Here is a 19,816-nt window from a genome sequence, read left to right as displayed (position 1 = left end):
AGATGTACTTGTTATTCTTCACCTTCAAAGAGAATTTGTTAAATTTGATGAAAAACGGCACGGCTTTGGATGTACTTATTGTTAATTATCGTGGAATGTTGATGAAAAAGGGCACGATTTGATGTACTTGTTGTTTTTCTCATTCAGGTTTGGATGTTGGGGATGAGTATTGACAAAGTTTCTGTATTTCTCTTTGGAATTTTAGAATTCTCTCCCTCTGGATTTCTGACCCTTTGGATTTCCGAGTTTCTTAATTTCTAGACCCTTTCCTCCTTTCCCAGGCCTCTATTTATAGGCTTCTTGGATTAATAAAATGATGACATGTGTCCTCTCCTGATAAGGATAAAATCATAACTGGCGAAGCCAATTATGTTACGATAATTATTCCTAAAAATAATTATTCTAAATATATTTTATTAGGAATAATTATCTTTTCATTTAATCATCTGAGCTGGGCTAATTGAATAATTTAAGTGGACCAAATTTGTGCCAATTAAATAACTTAATTAAACATTAGACCCATATTTGATAGATCAATTTGTCAAATCCAAAATCCATTCAAATTTTAGTGTTTACAAACATATTTGATCTTCTTTACTGTGGGCCAAGAAGACTTCTTGCAGTAAAGAACCCCACATCATCAAAATAACTAAGCAGTTCATAACCAATATTAAGTTTCATATTTGAGAGATGCATTTTGGTGGACTAATGATTTTGATTAAATCAACAAGTCACACTGTCATTCATGGAAATGAACAATAGTTGTAACATAAAATAAAAATAAAAATAAATAAATAAAACACACTAAGAGCATTTTAGACATCACCTCAAAATTTTGAAATAAATATCCATTACATTAATCAGTACATAGAAATACATAAACTCTTTTATCACAGATATCTCTGTCCCTTAATTGTCTAATTTTGATAGTATAACTTATTTTAGAGTATATGTAATTAATATTAAAATTACTAAGTCGTTATTTTAAGTTTAAATATGTTTATATATTACGAAGTTGAAAGATTTTTAAAATTTTAAAATAGTGTATTCGACTGTTTGGAATTGAAATTGGTGAAATTTAAGAAAATTTTTGTTCAATTATTTTGGTTGTTTTCCACCAAATCCAATTATAAGGCTTCACTACCATTCAGCCGAACACATTCAAAGGCCTATTATGAAAACATAGCATTTATTTGGTTTGATTTTTCAAATAGGAAATTTTTTTAGGGTTACGAGCGAAAAACACCCCTATGATATACATATAGAGTGTATAACCCCTATACAGTATAATAAGTCTCTAACATTCAATTTTGGAGCAAACAAGGACCTGAATGCTGAAAAGACTAAATTATCCTTCTATAAATGAATAAAAAATAGGTAAAAAAATTAATAAAATGTGAAATAACTAAATTGTCCCTCTTTATATATATATAATATAAGGTTGCAACAAAAAAAATAAAAATAAAAATAAAAATAAAAAAACACCTTATGGTATGTATATAGAGTATATAACTCTCTATATATTCTAAAACTTCCTTAATATTCAATTTTGGTGCAAACAAAGACCCGATTGCTGAAAAGATTAAAATATATCTCTATAACTTAATAAAAATTAAGTGAAAAAATTAATTAAATGTGGCAAGTGTATATATATATATAAAGAGTAATAATGATCTCTTGCACCGCGTGGAGCAAGAAAATTCTTCTATACTTTCTATAATGACTATTATATAAAATCTAATGGTCACATTTCAAATCCACTTATGTACTTTCCTTTTAATATAAAACTACTATCAGTATTTCTAATTTCTAAATTTAAAATTTATCAATACCACTAATTATAATAATAACAAGTAAGTACTAAAGAAATAAAGTATTTCTAATTTCTAAATTTAAAATTTATCAATACCACTAATTATAATAATAACAAGTAAGTACTAAAGAAATAAAAATAGAAATCGCTTCACCTCTGGAAGACTCACCACCACTAATTGCAATTTTTGTTCTCTTTGATGTTTTGTTTTTACAATTTGTGACAAAAGACACAACATAAGCCGCCCCTGTTAACTCATTTTTTCAAACTTAAAAATAAAGTTATATATCCAAAATAAAAAATAAAAATATTATTTATTCAAATTTAAAATATTAAGGGTGGTTTCACTTTATCCATTTTTTTATCATTCAAATGTGACATCTAAGTTGAATTTAGTTTTAGTTTTAATTCCAATTCAATTCCAATTCCAATTCATATTCCTTTTCTAAATAATTGATTCCAAGCAACGCAGGACGATCAAGGGTTTTTTTATAGACTGATACACTGATGCTCTCCCATACACCAATCCACCCTCTTCACCTTCCTCTCTCTCTAGATACGTTTCATACGTTCTCTTTCTAGACTCTATAAGTGGCGGCCATGGACGATGTATGCGAAGGCAAGGACTTCTCATTCCCGAAGCAAGATGAGGGAATCCTCTAATGGTGGACCGAAAACAATGCCTTCAAGACCCAGCTGGACCGAACAAAGGACCTCCCAGAGTATATTTTCTACGACGGCCCACCATTCGCCACCGGTCTACCTCACTACGGCCACATTCTCGCCGGCACGATCAAGGACATAGTGACCCGGTACCAGACCATGACGGGCCACCACGTGACTCGGCGATTCGGGTGGGACTACCATGGCTTGCCCATCGAGTTCGAGATCAATACCAAGTTGGGAATTAAGAGCAGAGAGGATGTGCTGAAGATGGGGATTGATAAATACAATGAGGAGTGTCAGAGTATTGTGACGCGGTACGTGAAGGAGTGGGAGAAGATTGTATGCAGGACCGGTCGGTGGATCGATTTCAAGAATGATTACAAGACGATGGACTTGAAGTTTATGGAGAGTGTTTGGTGGGTATTTTCTCAGCTTTTTGAAAAAGGACTCGTCTATAGAGGTTTCAAGGTTTGTTTTTTACATTGAACTTACATAAATATATGTATGTGTATATTCCTCTTTCCCTTTTTCATTCTCTGGTTTTAGGATAGAAGAAAAGATAATGATGAAAGCAATTTAGAATGGTGTTTCCCATTTGTTAATTGTGGTTCATTCTGAACTGGGTACTGGATATTCTGAGAAACTAGATGATAATTTAAACTTGAATTATATGTTTTATTTATTTATTGATTGTATAGTGGGATGAATTGGTGTTAAATGTTCGTGAGCTGTTGTTGCTTTTTGCAGGTTATGCCATACAGCACCGGTTGCAAGACTCCATTGTCTAATTTTGAAGCCAATTCGAACTATAAGGAAGTACCTGATCCTGACATCATGGTAGCTTTCCCAATAGTTGATGCTCCAGATGGTGCAGCTTGTGAAGCGTGGACAACGACACCGTGGACACTCCCTAGTAATCTTGCCCTCTGCCTCAATGCAAATTTTGTCTATGTAAAGGTCAGTCTTTCTTGAAAAGTCTGAAATTGGTGAATCAACTTTTTGTGCTATCAATAATGCATATGTTTGTGTAGACAATAAATTGTCTACATTGCTAGTTTGAACTTTGAATTAGTGTAGTCTAACTTCATTATATTGGATTAGTTAATTGGAGAGCTGCTTAGTAATTCTTCTCTAGTTATTAGATGACAATCATTTTGTTAATCGCCAAAAAGGGTAAACAAAATTAAAGATGGCCATTTTGTTTAGTTGTATGAAATAGATGTTTTGAAGGCATCCAAAGGTTCCATCTTGGAATCTGACTTGGATCTTGGCTTCAGCTGTGCTTTTAAAAATAACATTTTGAGTACTGCAGTTGTGTCTTCGAAGGATCAGATCTTAAAGCTGCAAGGTATCTGTTAGGTCAATGTTCTTTCAATTTTCTATTTTCTTTGACGAGTTAGAATATTTGGTTCTTATCATGTAAGAAGGGTTGATAACCATAAATTCGTGAGTTTCACTTATTCATTAAATAAACTGTGAAGCAAAAAAAAATTTATTCATTATACTTGGTTTCATTTAACATATTTGAATTTACAAAATTAGTCTAAACAGTTGCAATTATTTGGTCCTAAACATCCTAAATGTCTAAATAATCGATATTTAGTTAATTTTTTTTTTCATGATTGTGCTATTATTTTATATGTTGATTGAGTATTTTATGTTAAATTAACATAACAATCAGGTTCGCAACAAGTTCAATGGAAAAATCTATGTGGTTGCTGAGTCTCGACTGTTTCCGATTGAGAAACAAAAAAAAGGCGTACCCAATGGGTTTGTTGTGGATTCCAAAAATTCAAAGACCAAGGGACCCTCTAGTGGGAAAACTAAGAATTAGGGGGATACTTATGAGGTGTTGGACAAATTCCCGGGAGCTTCACTTGTTGGAAAAAAGTATGTACCATTGTTTGATTTCTCCATGGAGTTTCGTGATGTGACATTTAGAGTTGTTGCAGACGACTAAGTAACATCTGACAGTAGGACTGGTGTTGTTCACTGTGCTCCTGCATTTAGTGAAGATAATTACCGAGTTTGTCTTGAAAATCAAATAATTAGTAAGGGAGAGAACCTTATCGTAGTAGTTGATGATGATGGCCTCTTTACTGAAAAAATCACTGACTTCAGTAGGCACTATATCAAGGAAGCAGATAGAGATATTATTCAAGCGGTGAAGGATAATGGCAGGCTCGTCAAGTCTAGAAGCTTTACTCATCCTTATCCTTTTTGTCCGAGATTGGATACTCCTCTTATTTATAGGGCAGTTCCTAGTTGGTTTGTTGCAGTGGAGAAGTTGAAAGATCAACTGCCAGAAAACAACAAACAAACGTACTAGGTCCCTGAATTTGTGAAGGAAAAATGCATTCACAATTGGCTAGAAAATGCAAGAGACTGGGCGGTTAGTCGAAGTAGATTTTGGGGAACTCCTCTTCCACTATGGATTAGCAAGGATGGTGAGGAAACAATAGTTGTGGATTCAATTGATAAACTTGAAACGCTTTCTGGTGTTAAAGTGACTGACTTGTATCGTCACCACATTGATCACATCACTATTCCTTCGTGGTCTTAATTTTGGCGTGCTTCGACGTGTAGATGATGTGTTTGATTGTTGGTTTGAGAGCGGGTCCATGCCTTACGCTTATATCTATTATCCGTTTAAGAATACTGAACTTTTTGAGAACAATTTCCCTTGCCATTGAGGTGATGAATTTGATGAAGCATATTTGAGCCTTTTGGTTGTGTAATAAGGATAAAAACCAAGCTATCCACTGGTTCATTGGGACTTGTTATGCCAAGGTAAGAATCGTGGTGGCCTTGGTTTCGGGACTTAGAGGCGTTTAACTTAGCTCTTTTAGCGAAACATGGTTGGCATTTTCAGGTTCAGCAGAAGGGATTGTTGCTTCAATTGTTTAAGGCTAAGTATTTTCCTTCTACATCTTTTGTGGATGCTCAGTTGGGCTATAATCCTTCATGGGGTTGGCGAAGCATTTGGTCTTCTCAAGCTTTATTACGTTGTGGTTTGAGGTCTTTGATTGGTAATGGTCTTTCTACACGTTTTTGGGATGATCATTGGATCCTTGTGCTTCACCAAAAGATTCCACCTCCCACAGTTGGTGTTCCATATTTTTGGGTAGCGGATTTGATTGATTTTAATACCCGTGTTTGGAAGGTGGATGTCTTGAATAGTTTGTTTTCTCCTCTTGTGGTTAGAGAAATTTTGAAAATGCATATTAGTCGTTGGGATAAACTGGATGTTCAAATATGGGGCCCTAACAAATTGGGTTTGTTTTCCATTTGTTCAACATATCAGTTTGCTCTTTCAATGTCTAATTTTTTTAGAGTTGATGCGTGAAATGGTTCGTGGAATTCTATATATATGGTGTTGTCCTACCTTATCAAGGAGCAACATTTCCTTTGGCGGTGCTGTCATTAAGCGTTGCCTACTGCGGTTTCCTTGAGGGCGAGGAGATGTAGTGCATCATCATTGTGTCCTCGTTGTGGTGGTCAGGAGGAGACTGTTATGTATCTTTTATTCCTATGCCCTCATTCTTTGCAGGTTTGGAAGCTGTTTTGATTTGTTCGATTCTCATGTTTCTTCTTTTTGAGAAGGTTGGTCTTTTTTGGTTCAGGCGGCTGCAACTTTGTCTTATTTTATTGGGGTTCTTGGTTTAATTTCCTTTTGTGCTTGGAGTGTTTGGAAGGCAAGGAACCACTTAGTGTTTGAAGGGGTGCTTTGGGGGCAAGAAATGGTTGTACGAGTAGTAGCGAGTTTTTGGGAATTTCAGGAAGCTAGGTCTCAATGTTCTGCTTTCAGTCCGGTTTTAACCATGCCTTTGGTGGGTTCTTCAATGTTTCATTTTGAAAGGGTTCGTCCACGGGAGGGGGTGGGGTAGTTTTTTGTGATTTTCGCGGCATTGTTCTTTAGGCTATTGTTTTCCGGTAGTTTCCTGCGTCTTCAGCTCTGGCTGCTGAGTCTCATGTTTGTCAACGTGCGGTGTTTTGGGTTTCAGCTTTGGGTTTTAATTGTATTTGGTTTGAATCTGATGCTATGACTGTTGTTGAGGGGTGCTTATGATACCCTTCGTTTCTAGAGCCACGGGTGATCAACTCCGAGCACAGACAGGAGGGATATCATACAATTAATATTTAAATGAACACAGATTACAAAAAGAATTAAGAAATAATTAATAAAGGCTGAAAAGAATTTTAAATAAATAAATCCTCCAAAGTTATAAATTAAAGTAATCCAAACATTCCAAAACCTCCAATGTGTACAACTCGGGAATCCATCCAGTGGACCTTTAATAAAATCTCAAACTAAAAAAAAAAAACAACTGACAAAATCCAAAACTAAACATAAAGAAAATCCTACGTAGTCGGAGGAGTGAGTATCTGTATCTGCTCGGTACGATCAAGCTCTAAGCCTGGAGCTGACTAACACCTGAAAAATAAAAGTGGGTCAGGCCCACGCGCATGTTCTATCCTACTACAATCCATACAGAAACCTGATACGCAGATACATCCTAGATATTTCAATAATAACTAAAGTAGTCTATATATACACACTATAGGACGCTCACTAGCCCATAGTTCTGTCTCAGCCTGAGTAGAAGGTAACATGCAAATCGCATGTAACGTGGTTATGTATAACTAGACCTACTAGGGAACATCATTAGGTCTAGTTATCCATCCTAGGCGATATACGCACTCTAACCATGATCCTGAGACTCAAGCTCATATCATGGTACCATAAAGATATATATATATAATCCGTTCAAGGTATGTCATTCAAATGTTTATTGACCTGACAAATAGTTATAAGTAGGACTTAACTTTTATAGTTAATCCATTTTATATCAGAATAGGTAGGACTTAGTGTTTTGAACTAATCCGTCCCTAGTATGCCACCGTCCCATACCGGTGCATACAATTCACAAATCAAATGATTGATGCAGTAAATGATAAATTTAATCATCAACCATACTCCAAAATAAGCATAAATAAATTCTAATATATATATGACCATAATATGCATCCAATACAAGATTTACAAATCATGTTTCAGGCCTTTAAATTGCTAGAATAAGGCTAAGCATTTAAACTTTCCAAACAATCCAATAATTGATACAATTTACCTTAAATTAAAACATCAATTCATCAAGTCTAAGTCTAATTATTTTCGGATATTCAACAACACTTATAACACTGCTGAAACATGATTAAACAATATTAAATCATGTCAAGAAGAATTGCTAAAATTTTCAGGAAGCAATTAAATCAGTATTCGATACTTAACATACAGGTTTTCAATCTATTTAACTTCATGTTGTTCCCTTCCTTAATATATTAGTGTAATAATGCTTCCAGACATTTTTATATGACTGGAACAATTATTTAGACAATTAATCGTAGTTTAAACAACTTAAAAATACCCTAGACAGCCAAATAAAATTCTAAAAATCGGTTTCTGCAATTTCCTGGCCGAGAGCAAGCTCCCATACATTGAGAGCCTGCTCTGCTCTCTTGGGAGCCGGCTCCCCACATGTGGGAGCCGGTTCTAAGGTATTGGGAGCTAGCTCCCTCCATGTGGGAGCTAGCTCTCTTCATGTGGGAGCTGGCTCCCTCCTTTAGAGAGCCAGCTCTCTCCTTTTGAGAGCCAAAACTTCAAAATTGTTCTTCTTCTTTGCCTCCGGCGAAGTTTAGAGCCTTTGTATGGTTTTAATTAATATTCCTAGGGTTCAATCTAAGTCCGAAACTCTCCAAAAACTCGTTGACAACCAGTACGCATCGTTAACAAGAATTATAACACAACTGAAACAATTTATTCATTAAATCAAATTCAATTAATCAACTCAATAAAATTGTTTACAAACTGAATTAACATGCATACACTAACCGTTTTAAATTATGATTAAGTCCCAGAGACTATATAGGCATGCACAGAACATAGATTTAAGGGAAGGAGTTAGAATATGAACTTGCCTTTGGTTTCAGCTTTGAAACCTTAAACCACCGTCTCTGAGTTTTTCGACAGATTTCTAGACTGTCGTTCAACACTTTTATTGCTCTTGGTTCAATCCAGAAGCAATCATTTCCTTCCTCCTTGAGCCTCCCTACTTATCTCTCAAGTCCCTCTCTATTTTCCTCTCAGTCTTCCCTCTGTTTTCCTTTCAAATTGCTATGTACGTGAATAGGGTTGTCCAACCCTAGACAGACATATACAGCTATATTTATAGGCATATACAACTCTAACCCTAATTACATTAAGAGAAGGAAAAGAAAAATATAATAAAAATACCACTAAGTCGGTAATCCGTGAAACTATATAAAACCCTAGAATTTATAATACACCTTATATAATGATAAAATTATAATTCAATGATTAATAATTAATAATAATTAAACTAATCCACATAAAACAAATAAATTACAATTATACAAATAATGCCAGTTAAACAAATAAAGGAATTTAACCAATTAATGAAAGGAATATAATTTAATTACACAAAGAAATCACTTTAAATAATTAACAATTAAACAAATAGACAAATAAATCAAGTAAAGAATTTAAAAATGCGCAAAAATCATAAAAGAAAATACTGAGACTATCATTTTAAAATTAGGGGTATTACATTCTTCCCCCCTAACAAAAGGAATTCCATCCTCAGAATTCACTCTTACCTTCTTCCAATATATTAGGATATTGCGAGCGAATGACATCCTTCCATTCCCAAGTAGACTCAGCCTCATTGTGGTGATTCCACTGAACACGCACTAAAGGGATAACCTTATTACGAAGAATTTGATCCCGACGGTCGACAATACGACACGGTGGCTCCAAATATGTTGCATCCAACTGCAACTCAATCTCCCCAACATCGATATGCTGATATCGATCCTCATCTCGCAGAAATTTCCGCAACATGGAAATATAGAACACATTGTGCACACTATCCAAAGTATCCGAAGGTTCCAATCGATAAGTTACAGCTCCAACTCAATCCGTAATCATGAATGGATCGACAAACCGTGGTGACAACTTCCCTTTCTTCCCAAAGCGCATTACTCCTTTCATAGGAGATACTTTGAGTAGGACCTGATCCCCAACCTGAAATTCCAATGCATGAGTATGACGATCTGCATAACTCTTTTGCCTACTTTGAGCTATGCGCATGCGATCCCTAATAAGAGCAATTGTTTCGGAGGTATCCTTAATGAACTCAGGATCCAGAAGTCTACTCTCACCTACCTCCATCCAACAAACAGGAGATCGACATGGTCGGACGTACAATGCCTCAAACAATGCCATTCCAATAGTCTTTTGGAAACTATTATTATATGCTAACTCCACAAGTGGCAAATGATTCTCCCAGTGACCCTTGAATCAAGGACACACGAACGAAGCATATCCTCCACGATCTGATTAACCCTCTCAATCTGTCCATTAGTCTGAGGATGATAAGCAGTATTAAGTTGAAATTCTGTTCCCAAAGCCTGTTGAAAACTCTTCCAAAATCCTGACACAAAGCTCAAATCCCTATCCTATATAATAGACAACGGAATGCCATGCAACTTCATAATCTCTGTAATGTAAAGTCTCGCCAACTGTTCCGATGTGATATCAGTGCAAACAGGCAATAAATGAGCTGATTTAGTCAATCTATCAACGATGACTCAAATGGAATTGTGATCCTTGAAAGAATTAGACAATCCCTCCACAAAAAGGATGAACAAAAAACTCAGAATGATGAGTCTCTGTCATCACATCCTTCCTCAAATCATCAGCAGAAGGTACTACTAAAAGGCCCTGGTACCTCAAACCTCCATCAGTCCTAACATAGTAAAATGGAACTTCTCTAGAAACTATCTTTGTAACTTTGTCAATGCACTGCTGATCCGCGAGTTATGCCTTCAGCACCTTGCGAATGATAGAAGGTGTAACTACCGTGCAAGCCATAAAAGCATCAGACAACTCATCCACGTTCTTTAAAGCATTTCACTCAGTGGTGAATAAAGCAGAAAGACTCGCATAGGGTCGATGACTGAGTGCATCTGCCACCACATTCGCTTTCCCTGGATGGTTCTGTATAGAGAAATGATAGTCTTTCACAAACTCTAACCATCTGCGCTGTCTCATATTCAGCTCTCGCTGAGTGAACAAATACTGTAGACTCTTGTCATCACTAAATAATCTGAAAGATTCGCCCAACAGATAATGCCTCCAAATGCGTAAGGCAAAGACCATAGCTGCCAACTCCAAATCATGCGTTAGAAAATTAAGCTCGTGAGGCTTAAGCTTCCGAGATCCATATGAAATCGGTTGCTTCTCCAATATCAAAACATTCCCAAGACCTTGCAAAGAAGCATCTGTGTAGACAAGATACTCTATCCCGCTCTGTGGGGTAGACAGAATCGGTGCAGAAGTCAACTTCCTTTTGAGCTCATCAAAAGCTTTCTGACAGTGTTCATCCCACACGAACTGTATACCCTTTTTAGTTAAGTGAGTGAGTGGTCCCGCTATCTTCGAGAACCCTTGAATGAACCTCCTTTAATATCCTGCCAAACCGAGGAAACTCCGAATCTCGGCAGGTGAAGTAGGTTATCCCAACTCTACCACTGCTGAAACCTTGGCTGGATCAACCGCTATTCCCTGTTCTGACACTACGTGACCCAGAAACTTCACCTCCCCTTGCTAAAATTCACACTTCTCGAACTTAGCATATAACTGGTGTTCACAACTATGCGAAGATGTCTAGCATGATCGTCCTCAGGCCTAGAATAAATCAAAATATCATCAATGAAGACGATGACAAATTAATCTAAGTAAGCCCTTATGACTCTATTCATTAAATCTATGAAGACCGCTGGTGCGTTCGTCAATCCAAAAGTCATGACACGAAACTCATAAGAACCGTATCAAGTGAGAAACCCGAAGTTAATGATATCCAGAACACATATTAATTTTAGAGTGAGTGTCTATATCTGCTCGACACGAGTCGGAGGAGTGAGTGTCTGTATCTGCTCGACACGATCAAGCTCTTAGCCTGGAACTGACGAACACCTGAAAATAAAAGTGGGTCAGGCCCACGCGCAAGTTCTATCCTGCTATAATCCATATAGAAACCCGATACGCAGATACATCCTAAATAGCTCAACAATAACTAAAGTAGTCCATATATGTATAAATACACACTATAGAACGCTCATTAGCCCACAATTCTGTCTTAGCCTGAGTAGAAGGTAACATGCAAATCGCATGTAACGTGGTCATGTATACCTAGACCAACCAAGGAACACCAATAGGTCTAATTATCCATCCTAGATGCACCCTAATCATGATCCTGAGACTCAAGCTCAAATCACAGTACCATAAAGATATATATATAAAAATCCGTTCAAGGTATGTCATTCAAATGTTTATTAACCTGACATATAGTTATAAGTAGGACTTAACTTTTGTAGTTAATCCATCTTATTTCAGAATAGGTAGGACTTAGTGTTTTGAACTAATCCGTCCCTAATATGCCACCGTGCCATACCGGTGCATACAATTCACAAATCAAATGATTGATGCAGTAAATGATAAATTTAATCATCAACCATACTCCAAAATAAGCATAAATAAATTCTAATATATATATGACCATAATATGCATCCAATACAAGATTTACAAATCATGTTCCAGTCCTTTAAATTGCTAGAATAATGCTAAGCATTTAAACTCTCCAAACAATCCAATAATTGATGCAATTTACCTTAAATTAAAACATCAATTCATCTGATCTAAGTATAATTATTTTTAGATATTCAACTACACTTATAACACTACTGAAACATGATTAAACAATATTAAATCATGTCAAGAACAACTGCTAAAATTTTCAGGAAGCAATTAAATCAGTATTCGATACTCAACATGCAGGTTTTTTATTTTACTTCATGTTGTTCCCTTCCTTAATATATTAATATAATAATACTTCTAGATATTTTTATATGACTGGAACAATTATTTTGAGCCTGCTCTACTCTCTTGGGAGCTGGCTCCCCACATGTGGGAGCCACCTCTAAGGTGTTGGGACCCGGCTCCCTCCATGTGGGAGCCAGCTCTCTTCATATGGGATCTGGCTTCTTCCTTTAGAGAGCCAGCTCTCTCCCTCTGAGAGCTGAAACTTCAAAACTATTCTTCTTCTTCGCTTCCGGTGAAGTTCAGAGCCTCTGTATGGTTTTAATTAATATTCCTAGGGTTCAATCTAAGTCCCAAACTATCCAAAAACTCATTGACAACTAGTACGCATCGTTAACAAGAATTAAAACACAACTAAAAAAATTTGTTCATTAAGTCAAATTCAATTAATCAACTCAATAAAATTGTTTACAGACTGAATTAACATGAATACACTAACCGTTTTAAATTATGATTAAGTCCTGGAGACTATATAGGTATGCACAGAACACAGATTTAAGGGAAGGAGTTAGAATATGAACTTGCCTTCGGTTTCAGTTTTGAAACCTTAAACCACCGGCTCTGAGTTTTTTGACAGATTCCTAGACTGCCGTTTAACACCTTCGTTACTCTTGTTTCAATCTAGAAGCAATCCCTTCCTTCCTCCTTGAGCCTCCCTGCTTATCTCTCAAGTCCCTCTCTATTTTCTTCTGAATCATCCCTCTGTTTTCCTTTCAAATTGCTATGTACGTGAATAAGGTTGTCCAACCCTAGACAGACATATACGGTTATATTTATGGGCGTATACAACTCTAACCCTAATTACATTAAGAGAAGGAAAAGAAAAATAAAACAAAAATACCACTAAGTCAGCAACCCTTGAAACTATATAAAACCCTAGGATTTATAATACACCTTATATAATGATCAAATTATAATTCAATGATTAATAATTAATAATAATTAAAGTAATCCACATAAAACAAATAAATTACAATTACACAAATAATGCCAGTTAAACAGATAAAGGAATTTAACCAATTAATGAAAGGAATATAATTTAATTACACAAAGAAATCACTTTAAATAATTAACAATTAAACAAATAGACAAATAAATCAAGTAAAGAATTTAAAAATGCACAAAAACCATAAAAGAAAATACCGAGACTATCCTTTTAAAATTAGGTGTACTACAGTGCTGAATGAAGCTATGTCGCCGTCTGAAATTGCTTCTCTCTATTTTGATATTCTGCGATTTCCATCGGCATCTTTGTCTCATGTTCGTTGATCCAGCAATAAGGTTGCTCATGCTTTGGCTAAGCTCTCCTTACCTCCGTTCCAGGTGGATCAACTATTATTGTCGATTCCATCTTCAATTCTGTGCATTGCTCTAGTAGATGCTGGGGGTTAGTTTTGGTGGTTGGGTTGCTTTTGTTTTGGGCCTTTTGGCTCGGTTGTCCAAAAAAAAACGCGACGAATGGATAATGCAAGCAACACCATGGGAAATTAGGCCTGACAAAATTAAAAAAAAAAAAAAGTTTCCAACTTCACAACTTTGTAAATATATGATTTGGGGTAATCACTTCTACCATAATCTATTAAAAATTATATAATAAAAATTACAAGTAACATGACCCGATCATCATTATCGTCAATGGAATCGATGTTAGAAATATATTGTTAGAAATATGTATGATTCGTATTTTACTATTTAAGACTAACAAGTAGTATACTACTAATATAATATTGAGATATAATATGATGGAGCAAAAATGAAATAATCTACTAGATTATTTAACTATATACAGAGTATATAATATACAAATTAGACTAATAAAACAATTAAAAATACGTTTATCAGGTATTGAACGATCTCAACAATGTTCGTCTCATATGATATAATGATTTTTACATCCACCAATACCAACACTTCAAACCAATTGAAGTAGTGAACCAAAACACTATGTAATATTCTCGCGAATTTAACTCACACGGAAATGTAATTCTACTATTACTAATATGAGTTTTGGTCTTGATCCGACCAGATGGCTAGGAATGGACTTGAGTTCAAGTTATTTGATGAGAGAAGGATAAAAGAATTCTGTAATCTGAAGAATGATTTTATTGTATCTCCATGAGTGGATACTTATAGGATTTTGGGCCAGCCCAAACTTTAACCAGACATACTAGTTTGGCCCGAAGCATCATAGGTTATATCCATTGGGTTGAACAAGCTCGGCCCATATTACATCCATTCGGATATTAACCACACAACTCGCACTCGTTCGAATATGACCGCCCAAGCCACACTGTTTTGGGTTTTAATCACATAAATAATACATTTGATCTTCTTCGTTGTGGGCCTAAGAACACTAACAACACATATGATGCAAAATAACTAAGCATAATATTTGCGATACATGATTTAGTTATAATCATTAATAACTAAATTTTATGATAGAAAGGAAAGATTTAGGTATGTTTATTTGTAGAGAAGTTGTCCCCCTTTGTTATTATATATAAGGGTTTTAAAACCCTTATTCAGCCATTTTGAAGGACAACTCTCAGACGGGTTAAAGTACTCTAATGTTTTACAGGATCATAAAGAATTCTAAAGCTATTCTCTGAAATCTAAATGTACTTTGTGCTTTAACGATTAATCAGGTATGAGGTTAAATTTTATATTTGAGAGATGCATAGAATATGTATTGCCAATATAAGTTTCATATTGGAGAGATGCCTTTTGGTTTACTAATAATTTTGTTTAAATCAATAAGTTACATTGTCATTCATGGAAATGAACAATAGTTATTCATGAAACAACGTCTAGGCTTATTTTAATAGACACACAACTATGCTATAATGGTCACTAATCCACCTGAGAACATGGTTAAGAACTATTACAGAGGAAGATTGCGAGCAGAGAGAGAGCAAAGATGCTCCAGTAAACGAGCTTAATGTAGAGTGGGAAATGTATGGTGATGGCAAAGAAAAAGGCCGTTACCCCAAAGAGAACAACCACATTCTCTAACACTTGGGCTCGCTCCGGTGACTTGGGATACATGTGTGAAATAGAGTTTAAACGCGAGATACGGAAGCTTTTAGTTGATTTTAATTGTGATTAACTCATTTAATGACCTAGATCTAATTATTAGGTCAACTTGCCTAATTTATGATTGATTAAATTATTTGATTAATTAACCATCCACAATCACAAATATAAATATTGAAAAGTAAAGCAAGTAGAGTTAAAGAGATTGCACCAGGATTTTTAGCGAGGAAACCCTAGTTGATAAAATAGATCAACTATTTGTGTGAAAAAAACCTCGTGGACTATGCAGTCCAAAGTAAACCGATTCACTATGTTTGAAACAAAGTACATTGAATTTTGACTCAAGCTCATACCCTATCGTTGACAATTATCTGACTTTGCGACGTCCCGTCCAACAACACTTGACCTCAGGCTTATTCTTGATCTCTGTAAAAGGATCGCTGGTAGATCAAACAACACTCCTTGATTGCTTTGGCTATTTTAAAGTGTGAACACTTTTACCCATTTTCTTTAAGATCTGAACTCGATGTAGAAGAATTAAATCCTACTTTTTTCGGAATATCTGAATCTTCAATTAAGCTCCAATTTTGATGAGATAGAGAACAACACCACTAAATCACTCATTAATATATGTGTGTGCTCTCAAAAATAAATTCAGAATAATTAGATTTGATTTTCTAAATAATATCTCTCTAAAGGCTTTCTCAAAATATTGAATTGATGTTCCTCAAAATCATACCTCAATAATGAATGAAAGAGGTATTATATAGAAATTTGGAAGACCTAAACACACTTGTAAAATAATTAAAATTCGTGCATAGGTTATAGAAGGAAGTCTGGACCAAAAAGGATTCAAAATAGAATAGGAAACTAAAGTTACCAAAACAATTTTGAAGCCTTGAACCGGTACCGGATTTAGCTACCGGTTCAGGAATGGCAGAGAAGAATTCGACGTACTTTGGCTACTAGCTCTTAAAGTGGCTATCGGTTCCCAATGGACAGAAGTGAAACTGCTATTTGGCTACCAGTACTAGATTTGGCTACTAGTACCAAATGGACAGAATGTAAATTTCCTACCAGTACCAAATGGACAGAATGTAAATTTCCTAAACACTTTAAACTTCTTAGACTTCCTAAGTGTTCTCACTTACTCCTATATCTTTCTAAAGCATTACACTCATCATCCCGGAGTGTAGTAAACCATGAACACTTGAACTTCTTTAAATTCGCATCCGATCTTCAATCTTGAATTTTTTAATTGAAAAATTACAACTCGATCGGACTTGTTTTGACAACGAAATTAGCCAATTACGAAATTTATATCTCACAACATGAACTTTGAGACAAAGAGTAGAGTGAGTGCAATAATGATGGCGTGAGAGGGAAAGTGGAAGCTTAGAGGGAGTGGCGCATGAATTTAGAGCAATAGAAGTGAAATTGAAGCAGCCTATGAAAGGCAAAATTCGATTACTTTAGCAGGCAGTCAACATCATAATATGTCGTTTTAAGCAACATTATTACCAAACAAATTTTAAATGCTTTAAGTATAAAAGGTGTTTTATATAATATGTCGCCAAACGCATAACTGCGCAACAGTTTTTAACAACTCTACTACTAAAAGCGCTTTCAGCATTCTAAATATCCCATATCAAACGAGCTCTAAATATCCCATATAAAAAATCATAAGGGCTAAAAGAGGACTTGAAAAATATTTACAAACTAGTAAAGAATTAGAATAGAACGTGATAATGACATTGATAACACAATATTAATTTTAAAATGTGACATATAAAACAATACAAGAAAATATACAATTTGCTACAAAATTGTTGCTACAATATAATAGAGTTCTTGTAGTAAAAAGATTAACTTTCTACTACAAAATTTATATTTGTCACTGATCTCAAAATTATGTCCTCAATACCTATAGCACGACGCGGTTTTGTTTACAAAAAGATCATATTGGACGAAACTTATCTTGTGGTATATGTTTTTTTTTAATACATATACATCCCCAATACCTATAAGCACGACGCCGTTTTAAGCCATGGCTTCGTTTCTTGACCTGTAATTGTCGCTATCTGATCATTCGAGCAAGTCACTCAATCTCTATTATTCTATGTCTCATAGGTAATGATCCACATATGTATTGTTATATATCTATATATATATATATATGGATATCTTTGATAATTATAGTGTATACATTTGCATATATGTATATCATATGTATATAGCTGTATAGAATAAATTAGATTTGTTTATTTGTTCAAGTTAATCTAAATAGAATATTGTCATAGGTCTTATTGGGTTTGATCTTAGTAATCAGTTTTACTTTTGATCCATACTCTAAATAGAATATGAGATTAATTGATTCTTAGAGCACTTAGAGAGCCATACTCTAACATAATGTAGTATATATCTACTGTTTATGCATTTTCCAATTCTACTACATACACGATTTGTCTTCAGAGCTGGTAAAAACATTCTGTTGCTGGCTTCTAAAATTTCACGGTTAATTTGTTTGCTTTTAGTTGATTATCTTTGGCTACTTTTTGTCTGTTTTGAACATATTTTGCTTTGTTCAATAATTTCTTTCTTCACGGATTTTCAGATTACATTGAAGCTTAATTTTGAAAGCATGTTTTGTGTGTTAATATATGTAGAAAGCAAAGAAGCAAAACTTGAGATATTTTATTCATCTAGAGAATAGCCTTTATATAGGCAATACAACCAGCTAACATAAAAGACACAACAACTATTACATGAAAAATAGGACCATGAAGCCATGTTCTACTAACATGCTCCACTACTGGGTTACAACCTTAAGAATAGGTAAAATAAAACTAACCCATAACAACTTGCTATAAACTAGGACAATCAAATACTTACGTAAGTAAATTATTTCCAACATTCCCTCCCTTAAACTGAAACTTTTCAGCATTCAGTTTAAAGAATATCAACTGTGAACTTCAATCTGAACCTTCAAAAATGCAGACCCCGAGCAACTCCCTTAGCTTTTTAAACAAAGGCATTTTGAGAGGTTTGGTGAATATGTCAGCAATTTGGTCTTCACTTCTGCAAAAGATAAGATTAATCACTTCATCTTTTGTAAGATCCCTTAAGAAGTGATACTTTACATCTATATGCTTGCTTCTTCCGTGCAAAACAGGATTTTTGGAAAGTTTAATTGCTGAACTGTTATCACAATAAATTAAAGTGGCTCCTTGTTGCTTGAACTGAAGTTCTTCAAGAATCTTCCTTAGCGAAATAGCTTGACATGCACATGAAGTTGCAGCTACGAATTCAGCTTCGGTTGTTGATAAAGTAACAACTGGTTATTTCTTTAAAAACCATGAGACAACTCCTGAACCTAGCACAAAAGCATACCCTGAAGTGCTTTTTCTATCATCTTGATCTCCAACATAATCACTGTCAGTGAAGCCAAACAAATCTGACTTTTCTCCCTTCTTGTAGAATAGCCTAAAATCAGCAGTACCTTGCAAGTAACGAAAAATCCTCTTTGTAGCTAGAAGATGCATCTCTTTTGGGCATTCCATGTACCTACTAATAAAACTTACAGCATGCATTATATCAGGTCTTGTTGCAGTCAAATACATCAAGCTTCCCACAATTTGCTTGTAAAGAGTGCTGTCTACCTTTCTTCCTTCAGGATCTTTAGTTAGCTTCAGACCAAACTGAGTTGGTGTGCTCACAGAATTGCAATTCTTCATCTGAAACCTATCTAAAATTTCTTGTACATATTTCTTTTGAGAAATAAAAATTCCAACAACAGATTGCTTCACTTCAATACCAAGAAAATACTGCATCATTCCAAGATCAGACATATCAAATTCAACCATCATGGACTGCTTAAAATTTTCAAACGCGGCATTATCATTTCTAGTGAAGATAAGATCATCAACATATAAGCACACAATGAGCAGTTTTCCTCCATCTCCAATCTTTGTAAAAAGTGTATGCTCATATGGACATTTTTGAAATCCCTCCTTAGAAAAATAAGGATCTATACGACTATACCAAGCTCTTGGAGCCTGTTTTAATCCATATAGTGCCCTTTTTAATTTATAGACCTTATATTCACTTCCAAGTTTCACATAACCAAGAGGTTGATCAATAAATACCTCTTCTTAAATTTCACCATGTAAGAATGATGATTTCACGTCCAATTGAAAGATGGGCCATGAGTTTTGAGCCGCCAATGCAATCACAAATCTGATTGTATCAAGTCGTGCAACAGGAGCAAAAACTTCTCTAAAATCCACACCAAACTCTTTTTTATATCCTTTAGCTACTAAATGTGCCTTGTACTTGTCAACTTCAC

The 19,816-nt window shown here is 35.0% G+C and overlaps 1 pseudogene; it reads left to right on the top strand.

The window, feature by feature from the left end:
• Nucleotides 1-3,324: 3,324 nt before the first annotated feature.
• LOC132303562 (uncharacterized) overlaps nucleotides 3,325-19,816 on the top strand; it is a 52,115-nt pseudogene continuing 35,623 nt past the window's right edge.

The sequence above is a fragment of the Cornus florida genome, unplaced genomic scaffold (genome assembly GCF_030987335.1).
Source record: "Cornus florida cultivar Cherokee Brave unplaced genomic scaffold, ASM3098733v1 CherokeeBrave_3.0.0_Hap2_Chr04, whole genome shotgun sequence".
In the NCBI taxonomy this organism is placed as follows: Eukaryota; Viridiplantae; Streptophyta; class Magnoliopsida; order Cornales; family Cornaceae; genus Cornus; species Cornus florida.
Note: the sequence above shows the minus strand (reverse complement) of the source record. Positions and strands in the feature narration are given on the sequence as shown.